Raw genomic sequence first — 24,850 nt, 5'->3', positions numbered from 1 at the left:
CCTTTTCAGACCATTGTGGTTATTGAATTCTTCACTAAAGCTCAGCAAATAGTAGTCCTGGGTTTCTGGGCAAGTCTTAACGCCTCCAAACAGATATTTGTTTACATTGACCTTGTTCTTCTCTGGGGGTGGGTTGGTGTACTCGGAGCTGCTTCTCCCTCTGCATTTTGGTTTTTCACATTTCCCTCCACCGATCTTCCCCACCTCCGCCCACCCCTTCCCTGCACTGGTTGCATTTCTCAGACCGCTTCCTTTATTTGCCTGCACTTCTCACTTTGCACTTGTGTAGGATACAAGGTCTTTGGAGCAGAGAAGGAGTCCTATTTGTCTTTATATTCTGACCCTGGACAAAATTTTAGCACATAGTAAACCTTCAACCAATGTCTCATGAGTGATGAAATACTTGAATAAACACAGTCGCTCATACAAATTGGCCATGTGGAACCTGTTTTGGGAATGGGTCTATTGTGCTTCAAGAAGAGGAAGGACGGGGCGCCTGGGTGGTTCAGTGGGTTAAAGCCTCTGCCTTCAGCTCAGGTCATGATCCCAGGGTCCTGGGATCGAGCCCCGCATCAGGCTCTCTGCTCAGCAGGGAGCCTGCTTCCCTTCCTCTCTCTCTGCCTGCCTCTCTGCCTACTTGTGATCTCTGTCTGTCAAATAAATAAATAAATTCTTTAAAAAAAAAAAAGAGGAAGGACGTGAACTACGGTTCATTGAGCACTTACTATGTATCAGAACATTTTCAAGACATCTTGCCTACAGGGATTTAATTGGATAAATGGAGAGGCTGGAGGCCATGTGGGGCTGGTGAAGAAGATGGCCAGGAGGCCTTGAAGTGATTAGCAGCACAGTGTTGGATCAAACTCAGCAACAGAGGGGCCACTGGATGGCTAAGTTCATTAAGTATCTGACTCTAGATCTCAGCTCAGGTCTTAATCTCAGGGTCCTGAGTTCAGGCCCCAGATGAGGTATGGAGCCTACTTTTAAAAAAAGCAACTCAGGGTACCTGGACATCTCAGTGGGTTAATCATCTGCCTTTGGCTCAGGTCATGATCCCAGGTCCTGGGATCTAGCCTCACGTTGGGCTCCCTACTCAGCAGGGGGCCTGCTTCTCCTTCTGTCCCTCCCCCTGCTCCTGCTCTCTCTCTCTCAAATAAATAAATAAAATCTTAAAATAAAAACAAAACCAAAAAAAAAACTAACTCAGCAATGGAGTCCCATCATAGCTTTTTAACCTACAGCCCACTCTTCTCCTCTAGGAAAACAGAGTTGTTTTTTATTTTGTTTTGTTTTGTTTTCTAGCTGCAAACTGTGAGCACATGAAGGAAAAGAGGATTGACATGTGTCTACCCACCATAATAAAGCACTTAGACCAGTCATTTGAATCTCATTACAACTACTGAATTCACCTCCTAGGGCTGCCAGAGCAAAGTACCACAACCCAGGTTGCTTAAACAGCTACTTGCTTGTCTTACAGATCTGGAAGCCAGAAGTTCAAGATCAGGGTATCAGCCAGGCTGGTTGCTCCAGAGAGTGTGAGGACAGCCTGTTCTTCCCAGCTCTTCCAGTGGTTTGCTGGAAATCTTTGGCATTCTTCACTGTAGAGAAGCATCGTCCCAGTTTCTGGTTCCTCTTCATATGGTGTGATCCCTGTGCGTTGTCTATCTTCAATGTTCACTTTCTTTTTTTTTATTTTTAAGTTTTTTTTTTAAGTTATTTATTCATGAGAGACAGAGAGACACAGAGAGAGAGAGAGAGAGAGAGAGAAGCAGATCATGACCTGAGTTGAAGGCAGATACTCAACCAACTGAGCCACCCAGGTGCCCCAATATTCCCCTTCCTATAAGAATACTAATCCTATTGCATTAGGAGTCTACCCAGTGTGACCTCCTTTTAAGTTAACTAATTCCACCTGCCATAACCCTTGTTCCAAATAAATTCACATTCTGAGGTACTGGGCGTTAGAACTTCAATATTTGAATTTTGTGGAAGAGGATATCACAATTCAGCCATTAACACCTATCAGGTACTCCATCTCCCATCCTTGCCTGTGTGTGCATGTGCGTGTATGTAAATTTTATTCATTTCCCTCTCATGTACAGCGGGGGACACTGGAAATCTGAGAAGAAAAATCCTCAACAGGGTCCCTGCCCTCAGAATGCTTGCATTTTATCCGGGGAAAGTAGACAATAAACCACTAACCAGATGAAAGATGATTTCATCTAGAAATTCATGTGTCCTAAAAAGAATAGAATAAGCTAATTGGAGTGGGTCTGGAGTGGGTGGTATTGTACTAATTTAGAGGGGTTGTTCTGCAGAGACAAGGAGATGAGGAAGTGAGGATCCAAGGGAAGAGTACTCCAGCAGGAGGCACTGCCCAGTCAAAGGCCCTGTGGTAGGACTGGCTCCACCTCTATAAGGCGGCGGCTGTGGTCAGATTTTGTAGGGTCCTAGGAGCCATGGCAGACTTTTGCATTTTATTGTATTTGCCCTGGAGTGGGCAGCCCCTGGAGGGTTTTAAGCAGGGCGTGCTGTGGTTTGTGATCAGGAATATTTTCTGAAGTGTCCTTGAGTGTCTTCTTACATAACAGAGACAGAAGCCAGCACACAGAAAGGTTGGAGGGCTTCTTTTAGGTCATAAGCTTTAGGGGCAGGCTTTGACTAAAATAGGCATCTCTAAATCCTCCCACTGTCAACCAGAAGGCAGAGATCTGCCTTCCTCCCCTCCTGGGGTTCTGGGAGGGAACTGAGTAATATATTCAAAGTCCTGAGTGCTTTCTATACACAGAGAACTAAGGCTGTATTATCCACATTCATTTCCCATCTAAAGCTTTCTGCCTGGAGGACAATGAATCTCCAACATAGACTTTCCTTCCCCACCCAGAATTGGCTTCCCGCAGATAAATGGGTCACACGTAGAAAACGGGTAGAAAAGCTCTTCCGAGTCATCAGATGCTGGTGCCTCAGAGTCTGCGGCTGCCACATCAGCAATCTGGAATCTTTGTGACGTGTGACTTTGAAAACATGTACCTTTTGTCCTGAACCACCGTTTAGCCTTCTCAACCTGCATCATGGGGTGACATGAAGACTCGCTAGCTTAGGGCTTACATGCACAGATGAAGAGACCTTACTGCGTGGGCTGGCTGTTGCTTTGTGCCTCGCTAAAGACATGGGCACCTGTCCTGGACATAGTTCTCGTGAGGGCATGGACACCAAAGCGGGGGCTCTGGCTAGTGTAAAGAGAAAACGTTCAAGTCCTGGAACCAAGCACACTGAGACCTGACAACATGCTTCTGTAGGAGGGAGAGTGTGTTCCCGTTGTCCTGTCCGTACCCCTAGCGTTTGCTGGGTACACCTGCCTCAGGTGTGGAAGAAGTCCAAAGTTCCTGATGACCCTCACCACCCCCAACTGAAAGAGAATAGGAGCCACACAGATAATTTTAAATGTTCTAATAGTCACATTAAAAAAAAAAAAAAAAACAAAGAAATGCAAAATTGATTTCAGTAATGTATTTAACCTATTATAATGAAAAGACCATTTCAATATATGATCAATGGAAACCATTATTAATGAGATAGTTTACATTCCTTTTCAACCATGTCTTTGGAATAAAGTGTGTATTTTACACTCACAGCATGCCCCACACCCATTTCGAGGGTCAAGAACCACACGTGGCTGGTGGTTTCTGGACGGCCAGTGAGCGAGCGAACTGTTTTGGTTCCTGTTGCCCTTTGAGTCTGAGCGCCCAAAAGAAAGGCTGAGTAGGAACTCGCGGGCATGATGTTGCTGTGTTCTCAGAAGATCGTCCTCCTCCTCGGGAGGTCCTCTCTTCCTACCACTCCAGTCTTGGGGCTCTGGTGAGGACTGCCAGCTAGGGTACCCACACAGCTGGTCTTGGGGATTGGTCCAGAGATGGGCGTGTAACCTCAGCTGCCCAGGGAGACTCCTTTCCTGCGGTTTTAAAAAACAGCAACTGGGGAGAAGCCTTTGTCTCGGCTGGTCAGGAGGTGGGAAGGCCACAAGTCTTCTGTAGGATAGAGTGCTCAGGCAGGGGTCTGGTTGATCTCTGTGGCCAGCCAACCAGAGAGAATGAGGCAGGCTCAGAGAGGAAACGGTGTGTGTGTGTGTGTGTGTGTGTGTGTGTGTGTGTGAGAGAGAGAGAGAGAGAGAAAGACAGAGAGACAGAGAGACAGAGAGACAGAGAGAGACATGGAAAGACAGAGACAGAAGAAAGGACAGAGCGGGGAAGAGAGAGAGAGAGACAAGAGGGGGACAAAGAGAGGGAGAGACACAGAGACTAGTGAGGGAGAGACGGAGACAGAAGTAGAGGGATGGAGAAACAGAGAGAGAGGGAGAGACACCGGGAAAGAGAGAGAGATGAGAGAGAGAGAGAGACAGAAAGAGAGACAGAGAGAGAGAATCACCTCAATGCAGGGTAGCAATTACTGGCCTCACTCTGTCCTTTGCATGGGTTTATGAGCTATTCATTCTCCTTTTCCACTTAAGTTATTTACAGTTGGTTTCTGTCCCTTGCAAATCTATACTTATTTTTTCAAAGTTCGACAAGATTAGACGGCTTGTGTGTCTGTTTGTCAGAGTTCTGCATAGTGAGGAGCACAACGCTCTCTCCAAAATCCCTAGCCTTCTGTCTAGAGCCGTGGGGCTCTGAGAAATAAACATAATTTTCACAGTGCATTGAAAACACAGTGTTAGTGGTGCCTGGTATTCAATTATCGTCTGCATTAAGAGAAAACGAACCTACTTAAAAATGACAAATGCATCTCGGGATTTGTCCACTCCATACCCTGTTTTCGGTGAGATGGAAGGTTCCTTATTACATCCCCAGCCCTTTCCTGAGCTGCGGCTGTCTTTTTAGCCAAATGGTAAGTGGTTTTGTGGAGTGTTTCTTTGCTTAATCAAGCCCTCTCTAAACTCAATGGTTTTGTGCTTGAGAGGATTTTGGCTTCTAACTTTTATTAAAAAGAAATAAACATGTCACTTTAAGTATAATGGTCGGAAGAGTAAGAACAAACCCCATTGTTTGCACCCTTCCTCTTGGATCCTTTTAACTCAGTCTTTTTTACAAGAGCTTCAAGTCAGCCTCCTGTTGATGTGATATTTTTGCTATAGAATTTCTCTTACCAGGAGGCAGTAAATTTTAAGTCAATACTCTTTTATACCCATCTAAGCAAGCTTAGCTACATAAACCTCCATTTTCCTTGTGCTATTGTATTCAAGGATCCAGAAAATCATATACGCAGGCCTCGGAAGATTGTGACCCAGTCTGCTCTCTGGAACTTCCAAATCCTATTTCACTGTTCAATTCTTCTTGCCTTGGATCATTTGAGAGCCTGGTTTCACCCCGAAGCCTGCTGCTTACATCACTTTATGAACTCAAGTGTTCAATAACCCAGTTTGCTTGGCAGGGGATCTGTGGGGAGGGCACCAGGCAGAATAAAACCAAGGGTATCAGCAACACACAAAAAAAATCAAAGCAGTGGTTTTTAGTGAGAATCTTCAGTGACATTTTAAAATCCCTGTGCCCGAGTCTATTTCTTCTTTGGTCCAGGATGAGCGTGCTCTCATGTTGGTCATATCATGACCATGAATACAGAGACTCCAGGTTTCCTGCTCCTGTCCCACAGTCACTGGATGGTGATGGGACATGGCCTTGTAGAACCTCCCAGAACGGTGGCAGATGCCAGCGCTCTCCTTGTAACTGCTGCTGACACAGTCTGAGATCACTGATTCTGATGCCACATCCCAGGGCCTCGGCTGCCCTGGAAGGGTAGAGGGAGCCTTAGCAGTACCCTCAGGCTCTCTGCTTTGGAGCTTTCCCATCCAACCCTGTCGGTGCTCAGCACAGATATCCCAAACACTGGGACTCAGTCTGCACAGGGAACCACCCTGTTTTCCCAATTCTATGATATTAAGTCAGTGCTTGGAAAAGCAGATGCTCCCAGAATCTCTCCCCCCAGGAAGATCCCAATTGAGGAGGGTCTTTCGAAGAACTTGGTAAGAGTCTTTGTCCGTCTATCCCAGGTTCATTCAGTGGCATCTGTTCATACCCTAGAAATGATCCCCAAACTGTCCTGTCATTGATGATGTAAGAAGCTGCTTCTGCCTCTGCACAGAGCTCTCTTTCCCATGGTGGGCACTGGGGGCTGGTGCTCAGACTGGGATCCTCAGGGAACTTGGAATCACGGAATCCCATGGAAGCACCTCAGCTTGCTTCAGCACAGATGCTGCACCACGAGTCCCTCCCCAGAGCTGGGCTCTCATCTCCTCTGCCTCTTCTTTCAGGTGAGAGGGCTTTCACATCGTTCACAGGAAGTCACATTCATGTTTGGACTTTTCAGATCACCAGGAACATCCCACTCAAGTGATTTTTCCTGTAATTTCTATCCTCTGCTCCCATTTTGCCCTCCAGAATCATAACAAATTAAAAGCATCTTGGAGATGACCATCTCATCCGCAGGCTGTCTGTTTTTAGCCCAGACATCCCAAATTTCTTCCATCAGTCCTCACTGACTGTTTCCACTCCCACTTGTCTCTGGGTAAATTATAGACAAGCCCAGGTTGCAAGTGCATCAGGCTCTTGTGAATACCCTGTGGGACTTGAGTGCTAAGTGTGGTCTGTCCTGCATGGAGTGGGACAAGGTCATCTGTCACCTTTTGCGTGGCTAACGCATCTGCCACGGGGTTAGTTTTGCATCATAGGAGCTTCTTGGAGCTTCTCTGCCAGGTCCATGGAGGAACCCAGTTGGCCTCTCAAGCCTTGCCTCCAAGTGTCCCTGTGGTTTCTGCACACTGGCTCTGAATTTGTTAGCACAGGATCCCCCCACCTCACCTGGCACTTCCCTCTACCACTGCTTCCTATCCTTTGTGCAGGAGAAGGCATGGAGCACAGCATCTTTTTCTGGATCTGTACAACCTTCTGTTGGGGTGCCTGGCTACCTGGGTGATGGAACTTCTGTTTAGAAAATGCCTGACCATTCTCACTGAACTGGGCTCCAGTCCTCCTTCTGGTTTTCTCTCTCACTTTCTCCTTTGCTGTTATAGTCCCTCATGGCAAACCCCAAACACTTACTCCCTTTTAATTTGCACAGCAGCTAGGCTTTTTTTTTTGGCTTTGTCCACTGCCCCCCCAAATGGGCTCTGGGCCCGTTTTCACACACCAGAGACTCATCATTGCCCTCTGTTGCACAATGGGGTGTCTCTTCCACATGAATACAATGGGGTATCCCTTTCGAGAGTTGCCCCCTCCCTTCCTCACCAATGTCTTCAAGAAGAGGTGGTAGATGTAGTTCCACCACTGTGTGCCTTATGTGCTTGATTCAGAGCCTCTAAGAGCCAGAAAGGCTGCATTTACCAGGATAGGTTTTGTTTCAAACCACAAGCGTTTCCTTCTATTGACATTGATAATGTAATCGACATGGGAGGTCCTGGAGGCATTTCGTCTTCTCCAAGGAAGTCTCTGGAACATTTTCAGGAGACTCATTGGTGAGAGAGGGACATTTGGCTCTTGTTGCTTCATAGGAACGATCATTTTTCGGGGAGCTTCTTTGCCATTTTTGCCCATGACCAGGAATGAAGTCCAAAGGACTTAATATTTACAGTTTTTGTTGAGGCTCCAGGAACGCTGTCTTGGGAGAATTAAATTCTCAATTGCTTAAGGACCGCTGTCATTTGAAATCATTCTTTTGGACTCTAGGGCTCAATCTTGGATTCTCCAGATTCCTTTAAAACAGCTTTTATTTGTGGTCTCCTCCATCTTCACTAGTGGATCCAACCAGTATTTTTGAGCACCTGCTATGAAGCAGGAAGTTGGAAATGTACCAGAACACAGCAGGGAATGGAACAGGGAGTCTTTGAGTTTATAACATCATGAGTTTATAACATGGTGGGGAATACAGACACCAGAGCAAGTTATTACAACTGTAATGAGAGTTACAGCATGGAAATTTCAAACTACAATGTTGGTTGTTCCATCTTAAGGAACATGATATATCCTCTCTCTGCAAGTAAATTTTCAAGTGTTCATCTAGGACTTCAATACGTCTCATGATTGTTATTTCTGGGTATTTCACATTTATTATTAGGATTGTGTATGGAATTTTCCTCATGTTACATTTTCAGCCAGGTTATTATTGGTGTAAAACAAAGCTATTGATTTTTATAGATTTATTCTGTAAACTGGATACTTTATTAAACTCTTTTATTATGTTTTAAAATTTGGTAATAGCTTTTCCACCGAAAGCAATTTTTGCTGACCTCTGGATGATGTTCTTTCCAGAACTGCCTTCCAATCATGTTAAGAGTAAAAAAAAAAAAAAAAATGTGTATTAAAAAACACTTCGAAGATAATCCTGTCTAGCTCCTTGGAGCAAACTCACTTCTTAGAGGACATTTTTTCTTGTTCATCAGAATCATGTCCTTCTCTTGACCCTTCGACCTTTTGAACATCCGGCCATCTCCCTCCTATCACACAGGGAGATCATTGTTTGCCCAAGACAGGTAGCTGCTTAAAGAGATCACGTGCATATGTGTTTACATCTTCAGTCTCTGGTAAAACGGACACTGGAGATTGGCAGGGTTTGATGAACATGGAGGTTAGCCTCATGGCACTTATCTGACCATGATTCATACCCCTTTTATGTGCGCAGCAGCCATGCTCCATCTTCTCCCTAACTCTCCATCTCTCTTCTGCTTCTCTGTACTTCCCCATTCATTGCCACCGGACTCGGGAGGTAGTTCTCTGTTTGTGGCCTCTGTTAAAATGTAAGCCTCATGGTGAGGGAGTCTGTCCGTTCACTTCTGTGTTCCCAGTGATTCAACCACACGTGCCCCTTTCTGGGCTGTGAGTGAACATGTGTGAGACGAATGAATTCAACTGCCCTGAGGACCAGCTCTGAGCCAGTTACGCAGGGGGTCCTAGGTGGAGATAGACTGGTGAGCAATCAGGGTTTTTCCTCTCAAGATGTGGAGTTAATGCTGCAAGTTCAGGGCCAGGAGGTGTGGTTTGGGGTGGGAGTTGGGGGGAGGATTTTATTTCCTTGTGGGGGTGGGGCATCCCTGCCTCTGCCTTAGGGATGGGTAGGAGCCAACATGGAGCCTGCTAGGGTGAGGATCCCAGGGCTCTTCCTGTGCTCAGTATGTCTGTCCCCAAATTATGTCCCTCATAGGATAAACATTGACTTCTAAATAAGTCTAAAAGAGTTCTTTCAATAAATTAAGATTTCCGAGATACTGGAAGGCATTGTGTCATAGTGTGGCATCCTGTTTCCTTTCTTCTTAGTGGCACACAAGATAATGGTTCAACATATAACTTTTTAGTATCTTAGATTGGATGAAATACATAACGCATCACCATAAAATAAATTCACAGATTTTATTGATCTCTTCCCTGGTTTTTTCTTCACATACCTCTCTACCCCATTCTAGAATATTTATCTAAGAAATAAGAGATCCATCCTAGGTCAAGTTCCAAAAATGTGGATGTCCTCATTTCACATCGCCTATTTTCATATCTAGGCTTATTTATTTGTCCTGATAGAAAATGCAGGGTTTGGGGATCAGAGACAGATGTCTATTTATTGGCCTGGCCCTCTTCATGCCAGGTGCCCAAGCTGCACCTCCCGCGGGGCAGTGTGGTGTGGTCCAGCTGTGCTGTATACGGACAGGGTCAGCGCCGCACACCAGGGACATGGGTGTTCAGAGTCTTGGAGATCATAGGAGCTGCTGGCAGAGCTGCTTCTCCTCCAACCCAGAAAGAAAGAAAGCTTCTGCTCTGGGATGTGAACCGGTGCTCTCTGCAGAGACAACAAGATCTCTTGGCTCCAGTATCCTTTCGGTTGTAAATACCTGTTGGCAGGGGAGAGAGAGGCCCCTTTGTCTTTAGCTTCCAATGTCTCCTTCCAATGTCACCCAGGCTGCCACCTCTCTGACCCCACAGAGACAGGAAAATAGTGGTCGTTTGCCAGCAATCCTACTATCTTCACTTCCACCAGTTTCCAAATAAAGGTCCTGCAGAGTGGAGGAAGGGGAACAGTTAAACTCGACCGCATGTTTGAGGCAGTAGGAGGAAGAAAGTCAAGGTCACCAAAGGTGACATAATGGGCTGGAGCTCTTTATTTGTTCAGAGAATTTTATTGCCACGCTGCCTGGGAGTAGGAATGAACACCTTGAAGGGACTGAGTCTAGACTAAACTATGGAGCCAGAATCAGGTGTGGAATATCTTGGACGCACCAGGAGGAGGAGGAGGAGGGAAGGCAGAAGTATAAAAAGAAACAAGATGGCAACAAGATGGCAACAAGATGGCAAGAGTCTCTGTACCAGGTATGTGAATGCTCCTCAGACAAAGAAAATCTTCAGCACAGATTGACCGAAGATCACAGAACAGGTGGTATTATTGGATTTCCTGTGGGAAACTGCTGAAGAGGCCAGGTTCTGTGTCCGCTATCCGTGAGTGTCCTAATGCCAGCCCATGAGGCCACAGGAGCCCAGAGAGAGGGAAACGTGGGCTGTGGGCACACTGAGACCTTGTGGTGGGGGCTCCAGAAGCCGCTAGCTATGGATCTAGGGTTTGGGTAAAGTGTAGCCAAATCTCCCAGAAGTAGAGGGCCCAGGCAATGTGTGGTTTGCATTTAATAAGTCAATTTTTTATAGAATTGTAAAAAAAAAGGGGGGGAGGGGCTGATTTGTTTCTTGCATTGGGGCACAATTTTTCTGGGTCCTATTTGTCAACAGACAGGGACAGCGAGTCAAGGTTACGGATGGGTTAGAGCCACTGGTCTTTTCCGTCTTCATGGACGCAGGTGATACCTCTGCATCCAGCCATCCTCCATGCTGATTCTAGTCCTAAGGCCAGGCAAGGGTCTCCAATCAAAAAAACAACTCAAGGCCTATTTTCTCTTAATAATGTCTCAGGAATGCTTCCTCTGTGGCTGAACTGCATATGCGTCTGATTCGCCTTTATTGATTCCCTCGTTCAGTCCCCCAGGAGGCATGAGGCATAAATGACCCATGTCCCAGTCCCCAGTGAGCTCACACCTGGAGAAGGAACGTACCATACTATAATACCACAGATCCACGTGAGATGCCAGTCCTCCCGGGCTGATGCGGGAGCTTCATCACAGAGGCACATGCAAAGCACAGGAGCACGTTAGAGAGCACAGTCTCTTCTGCCTGGATCTCGGCAAGGCTCCCATGGAAGTGCTGTAGGTAGACCTGGAAGAGCGGGCTGCACGATGTCTGTCAGAAGAAAAGGTGCAGGTTAGCGTTTCAGACCGGAGGAAAGCGTGAGGCAGGCCAGCAGTGCAAGAGCAAGGCGAGAGTTCACCTCAGGGTGGGAGACGGAGGGAACATGAGTGGCCATGTCGGAAAACAAGACTGCCCTCACTCTGATTTCTGCAGGATTTTATTATAAAGATTCAAAGAGTGATCTTAGGGCACCTGGGTAGCACAGTTGGTGAGGCATCTGCCTTTGGCTCAGGGGTCCTGGGATCGAGCCCCATGTCGGGCTCCATGTTCAGCAGGGACTCTGCTTCTCCCTCTCCCTCTGCTGCCCCCCACCCTGCTGCTCATGCTTGTTCTCGCTTGTTCTCTCTCGCAAATAAATAAATCAAATCCCCAAAAAGGAGATTAATAGCAGTGGTCTTTAGGCTTAGGACCAAGGAGTGCATAGCCCCACTGTTGACAAAGTGGCCCAGTGTGCGTGGTGGGGGCAGGGACCAAACCTCCTTTCCTCCATGGCACCTCCTGCATCTGGCACAGGGCAGGACACAGACTCAGTGTTCAATGAATATTTATTGAAGGAAAACAAGTGACTCCTCTAGTAATCTGATTTCACGTATTCAGTATTTCTAATATGTATGCTAGCCAAAGCAGCACCCTGGTACTATTTATGTTCTTGACTATGATGTAAGGATTCATTAGTGAGTCCCCTGGTGCATATGAGGTAGGTTTTCTGACTCTGGAGGTCACGGAATTTACACGTATCAGTGAATAGGCAGATGTGAGAAGAATCAATGAAATGTGCTGAGCACAACTTGAACATTGTCTAGTTACTGGATGGTTTTGTCGTTTGCATTTGTTTTATAGGGACAAAGACATTTCCTGAAAGCTTACCTAAAAGCTGGCATGTGAAATTTCTTACAGTTGAATGCATCCTTGAACTGAATTTGAGAATCAGTACATAATGGGTCCGTGGTCAGCTGTGTGCTGTTGCAATGCTGAGCATTCCCCCAGGCGCCCTGAAGGGCTGCTCTCGGGACCGTTGATGACCAGTGTTATTAGAGGCTATCTCCTTTAATGGCAGTTTCATAGGATCTATGCGCACCTCTCAATAGCGAAATCTCTGGGGAGAAGGAGGAGGAGCTGAGGGGTGAATCTGCTGGGGGTATTTCTAAGAGATACATCTGCATATATATATATATATATATATGTGATATATATAAAATCATATGTATGTACATATCATGGATAAGTGTAATAGACAGCCACCCACCTGCTGTGATTCCAGGAGACTATCTCCTACCCTCCCCTCAAAAAACAATTATATTCACTTTGCTTGGCAATTCTTTCCTGTGCTTAAACATTTTATTCTATAACCAAAGTTATGGTTTAAACTGTAAATGCCGAGGTGCCTGGGTGACTCAGTAGGTTAAAGCCTCTGCTTTCTGCTGAGGTCATGGTCCTGGGGTCCTGGGATCGAGCCCTGCATTGGGCTCTCTGCTCAGTGGGGAGCCTGCTTCCTTCTCTCTGCCTGCCTCTCTGCCTACTTGTGATCTCTGTCTGTCAAATAAATAAAATCTTAAAAAATAAATAAATAAATAAATAAAATGTAAATGCCTTCTGACCCAGTCATTTTACCCCAAGGCAAATGACAACAGTTGATATAGAAAGACATTCCTCGTGAGATAGTTTAAAATAGAAAAACATGCTAAGTATCTACATACCCACTAAGGAGAAAGAAATCATGGTGTATCAACACACTGTAATATAAGCAGCGATTTTAAGATGTTCTGAATAATTGAACGTGTAGGAATATTCATAACATCATCGCATATGACATAAAGCAGAAAATAACATGACATTGTGCTTATGGAGAGATTGAAAATGATGTTAATGTGTGCAAACATGCAGAGCTTGCTTGTTTTTTTTTTTTTTTTTAAGATTTTATTTATTTACTTGACAGAAAGAGAGAACACATGAGCAGGACAGAGGGAGAGGGGGAGGCAGGCTCCCTGCTGAGCTGGGAGCCAGATGTGGGGCTTGATCCCAGGATCCTGAGATCATGATCCAAGCTGAGGGAGACGCTTAGCCAACTGAGCCACCCAGGTGTCCCAAGTTTGCTTTTAAATTCACATCAAGATTGACTGTGAGACCAGTGGTGTCCTGGCCCCCAACTCCTTTGTGTCTGCTTCCCTGAGTAATTGGCAAGGCTTGTGAGTGGGGAATTTGGGGAAAGGGAAGACCAAGCTAAAATATTTGATGTTACTTTCCCAAAGACAGATGACAAAGTGCAAAAGAAATTCGGAAAAGAGGTACTTTTTTCCGTCCTCAAGGACTATGGCTTGAGGTCCTTGGTTGAGTGCAGCCTCAGGAGAACATGTTTCCATGTGGCCCTTGGAGGGTTTGGGGTATTTTAGGGACTCTCTGATGAGAGTAGTAGTGTCCTCCAAGGTGGCAGTGGCCACAGTGCTGAGGAAGGTCCTCAATGCCCTTGATATCACAAGACAGCCAGATTGAAAGAGCAAGGTTCTTCTCACATGCAAGAACCCAAAGTTAATTGGGGGTAGAATGGGAGAATGTGAGGCTAATGAGCCTCTAGTGACTGATTGTGTCCCCTCAAATCCATATGCAGAAGCCCTCATCCCCCATGTGAGGAGGCTTGGAGCTGGGGCCTTTATGAGGTACTTCAGTAGAGGTTGTGAGGATGGGGTCCCCATGGTGAGATTCGTGGTCCTAAAAGAAGAGACACGAAATCCTCCTCTTTCTATGAGGGCACTTACTAAGGAAAGGCCATGTAGGACACAGCCAGGAAGAGGGCTCCTGCCAAGAACCCCACCATGCTGGTCCCTTACCTCTGACTTGCCAGCCTCCCTAGTCTTGGTCTGTCACAGTAGCCGGAGTAAACTAAGGCATGAACCTGGAGGAGTCTTCTTACCTCCTGAGTGCTCACATAGAAGAGGCACCCGGATATTCGACACACCTTCTTAGAAAAATGGCTAAAAAAGAAATGCATCAATGTGTAAAGAATGATTATTTCTTCAGTGTGAGGCTACTGATCCTTCTTATTCTCTGCCTTATACTTTTTAATATTTTGTATGTTTTTGAAATAAGCACGTGTTCCTTTCATAATTGAGGTCTACATGAGTTCCTACCTGCAGGAGCTGTTGCCTGGTAGAGGTGTCCTTCTTGAAAGCCTGGAGATCCGTGTAGACAGAGGGGCCAGGCAGGAATTCTGCATATAGGACTCAGCAGGTGCCCAACAAATGCTTGTCAGATTGAATTAAAGTGAAGCTACAGAAGCTGAGGCCAGAGAGAATAAAAGCAAACGGCTGCTTCATAATTTGAGGAAGAATTGACTCACCTTCTTGCCCTCCAACAGTTTTCCTATGGCTGCTGTAACAAATTACACAAATTGAGTAGCTGAAAACAACACAGATTTACTCTTCTACTTCTGGAGGTGGGAAATTTAGAGTAGGTTGGCAGGGCTGTGTTCTTTCTGGAGGCTCTAGAGAAGAATTTATTTCCTTATCTTCCAGCTTGCAGGGCCACCTGCTTTCCTTGGCTCATGGACCCTTGCTCCATGGTCAAGGCCAGTGGTGGAGCATCTTCTTCAAATCTCCCTCCTTTTTGTCTCTCCCCTCTGTCACCTCTGCTTCTGTCCTCAGATTGCTTTCTCTGACTCTCTTGCCCCCCTCTTATAAGGACCCCTGTGATGGCATTGGGATGATCTCCCAACCGAAGGATCATCTCCCCATCTCAATATCCTTAATCTGATCACATCTGCAGAGTCTGTTGCCATGGGAGGTAACCTGGACACAAGGTTCTGGGGATTAGGAGTTGACATCCTGCCTACCATCCTCCCCTCATGTTGACCATAGGATGCTGCTACCCAGTTGGAAAAAATAACATGGTTATAGACAAAAATGTTTGTAGATGGGCTTGTCTTATCAACTGCAGAAACAGGCAATGATGACCATTCAAATATGTCCACAGTCTTGGAAAGAGATGTACTGGAGAGGTGGAGGAAACCGACCCATGATGAACACAATAAACAAGGTAATTAATTCCACTAGAAGACTCAATTTTTTGAGAGCCTTTGTTAGGAGAAGGAAAAAAAAAGTCCTGAGAGGAAAAATAACTAGTTCTCACTTGGGAACTTCTTTTTCTTTTTTTTTTTTTTTGTGATTTTGTTTATCTTAAATCAGAGCCAACAAAATGGGGACCTTGAGAGAATCCTAAACAATTTCTTATAAATAGAGCCTAGGAAGACAGTGGAAACGGGCTGTTTGCTGGTGTGTCCAGCCATACACCCCTCAAATTTTACATAGATTTCTGCGCAAACATGGATATTCACATGCAAATGGATTCATTCAACAGATGACTGCTTTTATGTGCCAAGAATTGTTTTAGGTTTGGTGGGGTACACAAGTGAGGGAGAGAGTCCTACCCCGTTTCCTGTGGCATGTGCACTCCAGCTGGGTGGACAGGCAGTAAACATTAAACTATGTTTAATTACCACTCGACTAATTAGCACTTCTGGATATTAAATTCCTGAAGGGGAGGGTAAGAAGGAAGGTGAGCAGTAGTGGGAATAATGCTAATTTACCAGGAACCATGTTCCTTGCAGTCGTTGCTAGAGATAATGACACAGATGAGAGGTAGGGACTGAGTGCTCCATCCCAGGCACACTTCTGTCTTGTTCACAGCGTCCCCCCAACCAGGGTGCTGAGACCTCAGGGGCATCATCTACTCCAGCCCCACCTTGTGATCCCCGAGGAGACAGGGCTGGGGACATTTGATGACTGTCTCATGAGTTCCCAGTATCTCTACATTCTCCTCTCCCATCTCAACCTTGATTTTTCCCACTGAAACCTAACTGTGGCCAAAGCAATATGAGAAGACATAGAAAACCTTTTTCTTTTCCTCTACAGAAACTAGATTCCCAGTGACATATTCTCTCAAAAGGAAGTTCAATCCTTGATTGTGAAGAAGAGTTATGTGATGATACTTGTGAAGCCTGTGCCTACAGCTTATATCAAAGTAGTAAAGACAACATACGTCACAGGGGGAAAGAGGCCACAACGTTCTAAGCATTAGTCCATATTTCAAAGAATTCCTACTTTCAGTGCTCATTGGATTCAAACAGGAAAAACTATCTGAGTTATTCAAAGTCCTAAAGGAACACCTAGGAATGATTGATGTAAACACTCCTCATCAGGGTTTCTAGCTTCAGTTCTCTGCTCTTATCAAACCAAACTCCTGGGTGCATTCCTGCACACTTTAAAGGTTGTGACGTTTGGTTTTAAAATCTCCAAAGTTCTTGGACTAAAATACTGATGAACTCAAGACATTTCAGTTTTTCCTTGTGACAGCATGGAGGGGGTAGTCTGTGTGTTTTCTAGAAGCTTGTTCTCAGCAGAAGGGTTTGGGCCCCTAACCAACCCTTGAGGTTCCAGCTGAAATGGCATTGGTGTCAACAGGGCGCAGGGTGGTTCTTGGCCCTGGATGCACTTTCAAAGCACCTGCAAGTGAGTGCTTTAAAAGCACAGCTGGCCCAACCCCCACAAACTGATCCTGCTTCTCCTGGAAACACAGGCATCTGCAGCTTCTGCAAACTCCTGCAGGGTTTTGCCTGCCTGGGGAGGCTGGGGGACCACCCAAGGAGAAGAAGCAACTTTTCAGGTAGATGACTGACTGACGGTCCTTTGTAAAATCAAAACAAGCTGGCACTGGAGAATCTCAGTGCAGGGCGGAAGGAAAAAAAACTGGTGTATCAATAAGGAAGTTAAATAAATAAATAAACAAGTAAATACATACATAAATAAAAATTCTGATGCCATATTCTTGTGGATTGAATTTGCTTGAGGGACAGGCTCACCAAATTTGCCAAGAAGACGCTACTGCTGGTTTCCTTGAGATTTGAGGAACTTATTGTTTGTTATTTGTGTCCTTAGGAGGTTTGCCCTGCCTTCTGGGTCTTTTTGCAGAAATACGCATGAGACTCTGTATCATCAGTCCCAAGGTAAAGCTGAGTCTTTCCCCTGCTCTCCAGCCCTCTCCCTCCCTCGGCCAAGAGGAGGTCTGCTGGTCGTTCAGCGGTGAGAGGAGGAGGCTTTCCCAGGTTGGCTTGCAGGGCGGGTGGGTAGAGAGTAGGAGGCAGGTGCCCTGAACGTCCAGGGAGCCTGCCCTGCATGTCCCTCTGTCCCTGCCCCACTGCCCCTTGCCCCTTGCTCTCCCTTCCTCCCTTTGTGGGGGGTAACTCCCTCCTCGGAGGCAGGGTGCCACCCACATGCAGTCCTCAGGGGAGACCAACCACCCACCCACTCCCAGGATCCCGAACAAAGGGCAGCTTCACTCCCCGAGGAGCGAGGAGCGTCTAGGCCAGATCTTCTGATAATAAACATTTCCCCTCTTCACACACACACACACACACACACACACACACACACCCACTCCCATTTCTGTGTCATCACTTGTGCCGCTGGCCATTCTCTCTCTCCCAGCCTTGTCCGGCTTCATCCACTCACCCATTCATCAAGTGCTTATCGAGACACATGCTGGGCGCTAGGCCTGTTCGCCCGCGGCATGTCCTAGCTCAGAGCTCAGGTCACGGACTTCCCCATGATCCCATGAACAAAGGCCAAACTGTGATGGGAGGAGGACTTCAAAGAGAAGTGTGGATCTTCTGGGGACTTCCACAGGGAAGGGGGCTAATGGCGGGGGTGGGGGCGGCTTCCTCCAGGAGAGCCCCGAGGGGTGGGCATTTCTCACAGTGGGGGCCTGGCCACTGTGATTGAGATGGATGGAGTACTGGGGTGTGTGTGTGTGTGTGTGTGTGTGAGAAAGGGAGTGTGAGACAGAGCAGGTGTGTGCGTGCATGGGGGTGTGCAATTATGCAAGTGGTAGGAGCTCACGTGAGTGCGGATCTGTGAGATCTGTGTGTGGGTGTGAGAGTATGCACGGGCAAGAGTGTGTATTTGTGGGTGCACAAGAGTATGTTTGAGGCTGTCTGAACATGTGTGTGCATGTGAACACACGTGTGTGAGTGTTTGAGGGTATGGGTGTGCACGTGTGAGTGTGCAACTGGATCCTATTGTAAGTGTGCCCTGAAAATGTGTGTGAGTGGGTGTGCATGCACATGTGTGGTTGTGGGGAGTGTGGGTGCATGTGTGTGTGCACATGTGAGAATGTGTTTGAGAGGGTGTGGGTGTGTGCAGGTATGGGTGTGTGAGAGCACTGCGAGGGCACATGTGGGTGTGAGGGAGAGTGGACACATGTGAGTGTGCACACAAAGAAATCTGAGTGTTTGTGGGTGTGGGGTGGGTGTGAGTGAGTGTGTGAGAGCGCTGTGAGTGTGCATCTGGATGTGCTGGCTGGCTGGGGGCAGGAGCAGCAGCAGGTGGCCAGGAAGTGGGGCCGGGTGGAAGCTAGGCTTGGGTGCAGGTGGTGGGAGGTCTCTGGTGGGGGATCTGTCTACCCGGGTCTTAGCAGAGTCTCCCTTTCTCACACCTTCACTTCCTGCCATAAGGGTCAAAGTGCAGACAGAAGGAACATGGTCCTTGGCATCGTCTGACCCCAGTCCTGATCCTGTCCCTTTGGGCTATGTGAACCTCATTCTCTGGCTTCAGTTTCTTGAGCCAAGAAGTGAGTTCCTGGTAGGCTCATGTGGGTGAACTGCAAGTGCTGGCCGGTGTCCCCTTCTCTGGCTGTACTTGCCGCCATGTCCCTGCGGGGCCCCACTGAGTCTCGCAGAGGCATTTCTGGCCACGCAGGGCACCTGCTCTGTGCTCCTCACTTTGGCCCTTGAGCTTGGCTCTACCTACTGGAGCATGTGACTTGAAGTCTCTTCACCTGCACGTGACCGTAATTTCCCTTCTCCTTCCCCACCTCTGTGGCCACACCTCATTTTGACCTCCTGCATTCCCTTCCCCACGTCCATGTCCATCCAGGACCCTGCTCCTCACCTGCCCCAGCCTGGCCCCAGCACACCCACGGCTCCCTAAAGTTGAGGCCCCCATGGGTCCTGACCCGAAGACCCCCCACCTGCTCCCGGTCCCAGGGATCTCTGCCTGGCCCCCTGCCCCGCTGACCGTGGGTCAAGTTTGGCCACACAGCAGCCCTGGAGGGAGATTAGAGGGAATGAGGAGAAGGGGTGATGCCACCAACCTTTCAGCCCCCCAGACCCCTGCTCAGCACCCCCAAACCCTGCTCTCAACCAATGACTTTACTTACTTATTGGACAAAAAGAGAGAAAGCGGGGAGAGAGCACAAGCACGGGGAGCCGCAGAAGCAGAGGGGGAAGCAGGTTCTCCACGGAGCTGGGAGCCTGATGGGAGACTCGATCCCAGGACCCTGGGATCACGACCTGAACCGAAGGCAGAAGCTTCACCAACAGAGCCATCCAGGCGTTCCTCCTTAAAGAATTCTTAACTGAGTGGCAGCAAGTCACTCCCACTGGTGTCCCGTGACAGTGAGCAGTAGCAGAATCTCGTGGAGACAACCAGAGCAGGGCCTGGGGCCTGGGAGGGCATCAAGCGGCTGTTTCTGACCCAGGGTTATAGCAGGTGGCGTCGCTGGGTAATTACTTTTCATGACTTAAAGAAATCCGAGGTGTGAACCAGGCCAGCAAGCCAAAGGGAGATTCTTTGGGAGTGGAAGGCAAGGCTGAATGCAGAGTGAGGCAGACCGCTCTGGGGGCAGCTGAGGGACGCCACCAGAGACCTGAGGTCATGGCCAGCTGCTGCAGCATGTCCTCTAGGGTTCCCATGGGGCCTGCTGACTGGGCAGGGCCAGTGGCACAAAAGGCACTGGGGGACTGGCCAGGGGGCCACGTTGTGGGCAAAGCACGTGGCTATGGTGGCTATGGTGTCATGGTCCTCGTGTCTGTGTGTCAGTGGTCTTGCATTCTGGATTACATGTCGCCCTCCCATGGGCCTTGTGGTCTGTCCACAGCATGTGTCTGACCTCATCGCCTCCGTGTTCACCCTCACCGTGTCCCACCCGCCCCGGCCTGTGCTCCTTCTCTCCCAGGTGCTTTTTGCTTTGCTTTCGCTTTCCATTTTCCTCTTCCAGAGTGCTCTTCCCCAGGCGCACCTTTACCCACCACCCTCCACCCTCCCAGGTTTCTGCTGACCTTCCATGGTGTCTGCGAGGCCTTATCTCTGGTGACGGAGACACTAGGAGCCGCCCAGCCCGCACCACCCGCTACCCCCTCTCGCCCGGCCTACTTTCCCTCACGGCCTTTACCATCGCTTGGTAGCTTCTCTAGTGATTTGTGGGTCCTCTTTCCCAGTGGAATGTCAGCTCCCAGAGGGCAAGGACTTGGGTTATTCCCCGCGGCTCTGTCCGCAAGGCCTGGAATGCTGTCAACAAATCTGTGCTGCTAGCAGACGTAGAAAAACACAGATGAGCAAGATGATTTACGGCACCCCTTTTCGTAACGGAAAGAAGCTAGGAACCGCCAAGTCCATGACCAGGTGACAAGCTCAATCAACGGTGTATCCAGGTCATGCAGCAGTATGGGCTGTAGGAGAGAAGGTGTCTCCTGGCCGTGAGGGGCTAGTGTCGCCAGCAGATTTGAAAGAGGAAGAGAATTGCATGCACCGTACGCACCCGTATATCCATGAAAAGGCACCATAAGGGTGCACACACGTGCGTGCAGAAACAACGGAAGTGTTAAATCTCAAAGCTAAAGGAGAGAGGGCGCCTCTAAGGGAAGGGGAGGGAAGGGACAGGGTGGAGGAACCAAGTGACAAGTAGAGAAGCTAAAATTCTCCGACTAGGCCCTATCTTGTCGTTGGACTTTTGAACCATGGAAACATTCTACATAATTGTAAAAAATAATGATAATCATAATCGCAGGTAAAACTATTCCTAGTGTGCCTGGGTGGCTCAGTCAGTCGAGCGCCTGCTTTTGGCTCAGGTCATCATCCTGGGGTCGCAGCATAGAGCCCCACATCCGGCTCCCCGCTCAGAGGGGAGCTTGCTTCTCCCTCTGCCCTCCCCCCCACCCCGCTCATGATCTCTTTCTCACACACTCTCTCTCTCTCAAATGAATACATAAAATCTTTTTAAAAAAACCATTCGTAGAAGTAGAAAGGAAAATGAAAATAATTCTGTAATTTATGTATTTGCTTTCATAGGTACACAAAGAGAAAATATTCCAAGTGATTGTGACAGTAATTTGGTTATATGTCCCTACTATGATATGTTGTCAGGACAGAAAGAACCGCTAAAGATATTAAACAGTTCCCGGAATTACATTTCTGGTGACGGTAGGACCATTCTTATTCTGGGGCTGCGGTGTGCATAAGGGAAATGAGGAATGGTACGTGGTACTGAAAACCAGAAGTGCCAAGGATGGGAAAAAAGGAAAGATACAGGCGGGTTAACATGCTGGACTAAAACGTTTGTATCCTGAATCTGGATTGGAAGTTGGTAGTGTGAATCAAAATGTGGCTTTATATTTTAAAATTTTCTGAGCTTTATGAAAAGACCTGGCAATGACTACACTAGCATTAACTAGTACTCATGGAACCCTGATTGGGGTCTCTAAATACCGTTCCCCACTGAAAGGAGCCAGGGCTCCTTGGAGAGCATGGGTATGGATTCTGGTTCAAGGTCAATGCAGAGTGAGTCTGGAACTTGTCATAATGCCAAGTCGGGAAGCATCTGAGATTACCAAGGTCACATCAGAAGAACTGAGGAATAGAAGAGGCAACGCCTTGGCTGCAGGGATGGGAAGAAAGTCCACGGTTGCCTGGGGCCCCAGGTTTGGGGGAGAGGGACTGACTGCAAGGGGACATGAGGTCAAGAATTTGCTAGTTTTCTTCTCGGAGAATTCTAGGACCCACTATGGGAAGGGGAGGGTCCTGGGGAACCAGGATCACAGACTAAGGGTGACATGTTTGGACAGCTTTGGGATAGTGGAGCAGGTGACTGCCTGTGGGCTTCCTAGAACAGCCAGCTGGGGCAGAGCCCCACACAGGAAGGAAAGATGGAAAACTGCCCCGAATCAGCTGCCCCCCTCCCAGATGATCCCTTTCTTTCTTCAGCTCCTGACCCATATTTTGGATTATCTACTTGTACTGTCCCCGATGTCTCATAAGCTTTTGGCTTTTCCAAATCCCAGGCTAATTCTTGACCTCTTTCCCCTGTTCCCTAAACATTGAAATTGCTCTAGCCTTTTCCATCTTCCAGGAAAGAGTTACCACCTTCCTCTGGGTGGTTTAGTGTAGGACATGGAGTCAATCTTGACATTTTTTTCTTCAGCTCCCAACCCCCCTCCCATCAATGAGGGCTGTCAGTTCCACCTTTGGAGTTAAGTCCCAAATTGTCCTTTTTCTGCTGGTCTGCCAGCACTGCCCACACCTCTTTTGGACCACGACACTGGCTTTCAAACTTGTCCTTCTCAGATCCGCTCTTCACACATCATCCCGAATGCCGTATAAAACCAACCAGATGCCATCCCTCCAGAGTCAAAGAACGTCATTCACTTTTCTTTTGATTTCTTTAAAAAATCCAACCTTTTCTTCATGCCTAGTCTTTCTGTACACGGAATGTTCCCAACTAGTGCCACAGCCCTACACCAACACAGACCTCATCCCCAACTCCCCAAATCCCTAAGGATCCAGCATGAAAGTCAGGTCTTCCTGATGCCTTCCCTTCCTCTTCATCCCAGGATAATTTAGGGCTCCCTGTTATCCTTGGATACTAGTCTATACTGACTCACCTAGTGTCCCATCTGCTTGTAACTGTACATGTACTTATGGGTTATTTGTCACCCTATAAGACTGTAAGGTCCCAGGGGCCAGGGGTCAGTTTTGTTATCCACTGCTCTATCCCTCATCGAAGATTACATTAAATATTTGTAAAGCTAATAAATGAATGAATAAATGAATGAATGGATCTTCACACCACTGACATCTTACCAACCCACTCGTTCAATGCCTTTAAAAGCCTCCAGCTTCCTGTAAGCCTCCAACTTGCATCCGGAGCCCAAGCTGCTTCTGTAAGCACTCCATATCACACACTCCCACCCCACACCCTCTTGTTTCTCATCAGCCAACCCACAATTTCCTTGGCCTCTGCAGCTCCATTTTTCCTATTAAAACCTTTATCACTCTTGAAAGGTCAACTCCAACTCTGCCTGGTGTGCTGACGTCCTTCCTGCCTCTGGAAGTCTTGAACGTTTGCTTGTGACACCCTCCCTGGCTCCGGCTTCTTTCTGCCTTACTGTAAATCAGGTGCTTTCATATCTTCCTTTTCCACCACACTGAGAGAAGAAAAATGCCTTAGTTGTGCTTTTCTTTGTTGCTTTGATAGTCTTCTAAGTTTGTGGCTCATAGACGTTGCTCTAGATGTGTTTGTCAAATCAAGGAAAGCATTATTTAATGAAAACATCGTCCTCTGCAGTTACAAGATTCCATCTTTCTTCAGTATAAGGCTTCTAAGCAAAGGAAGGCATTGAGAACCTTGCCATAGGCTGATTCCCCTGGGGGGGTTCTATTAATCACTTAGTGGTGGGGACCCGGTGACAAGAGCTATGGAGGAAAAGCAATGAGCCAAGAGAAGCAAAACCCTGCTGCAGGCACATGGTGGCCTTTGCCCGCAGTGTGGTCTTCCAGTTGCCTTTGCAGATGGACAGAGGCACCTTGTCAACACTGAGGAGTTAGACCATTTCCATTTCTTTTACATTATACTTTAGGACCCTAAAGATAAGTATGCCAGCTATTCATCTCATCATGATTTGGTTACAGAAACATAATCGGAATTGTTTAAGAGACAGAGGCTGTTTCTATTTTGGTACCGGCAGAGGAAATTCAGCCTTTGTCCGTTTTTACAGTTTGATTTATGGGAGGTTAAAAATTCATAACGTAGGAGCTAACCCCGAGCAAATATTGTTCTTTGCATGAGCCAATTTAAACGTTCTCTCCTGTCGGATTTCCTGTTCAAAAGGTTGAGAAGGGTGAAGTTGAACTGTGGTTAAGCTGTTGGATGGGCTGAGAGTCGGGTGGTCTCTGCTGGGGTCCGGGGGCTCGCGGGGGCTCAGTCCCGGTTGCAAAGAGAAGGGATGGGAGCCACCCTGCTTTCAAGAGCACTTTCCACATCGTATGCCTTCTGTTTGTTATCATACTTACTCCTCTAGTGACACCAGGACAAGACACAGGCTTGCTTCTCTTTCCTTTCCAGAAACAGGAACCAAGGCAGTTCATGCGTAACCCACCCTGGCTTGCCCTGCACATGAATGGACAAACCACTTGGCAGGATCATCACGCTGTGTGCTGGGATCTGGGCTGCAGACAGGATGAGGGAGGTGTCACCGCTCATTAATGACTGGCCGTCCTGCTGTCCAGAAGCCGAGATGCAGAGAACTAAGGTCCGTGTTTCCTACTAACGCAAAGAGTCCTCATGGAGCTGGGTCTTTGCTTTCTTCCTGACACAAGTGCACTAGAGCCCTGAGCTTTTTGGCTTATGGACGCATGAAAGCATCTGACCTTGACGGGATGGTTGGGCATCTTGCTGTGGCCAGAGGCAGGTCTGCCCCCTTCCCTGTGCACACGTAGCTCATGGTGCTTTACATTTCCTCCCAGCCACCTGGGCTTTCGCTGGTT

At 47.6% G+C, this 24,850-nt stretch overlaps 2 long non-coding RNA genes across 3 annotated transcripts in view; one reads left to right on the top strand and one right to left on the bottom strand.

Moving 5' to 3' along the window:
• The window catches only part of LOC116597477, a 97,325-nt gene that overhangs the window by 58,313 nt on the left and 14,162 nt on the right, over window positions 1-24,850 (top strand). For both annotated transcript variants that reach the window (XR_004288625.1, XR_004288626.1), the window contains exon 2: window positions 24,429-24,615. This is a non-coding gene — a long non-coding RNA (uncharacterized LOC116597477). The remainder of the gene's footprint in view (window positions 1-24,428; window positions 24,616-24,850) is intronic.
• Window positions 10,977-14,437, bottom strand: LOC116597478. Its single transcript, XR_004288627.1, has 3 exons — window positions 14,390-14,437; window positions 14,173-14,233; window positions 10,977-11,244 (listed from the first exon to the last, which is right to left on the bottom strand). It is a non-coding gene; the product is annotated as an uncharacterized LOC116597478 (long non-coding RNA).

The sequence above is a fragment of the Mustela erminea genome, chromosome 8 (assembly GCF_009829155.1).
Source record: "Mustela erminea isolate mMusErm1 chromosome 8, mMusErm1.Pri, whole genome shotgun sequence".
Lineage (NCBI taxonomy): Eukaryota > Metazoa > Chordata > Mammalia > Carnivora > Mustelidae > Mustela > Mustela erminea.
This window is presented reverse-complemented; position numbering and strand designations above follow the sequence as displayed.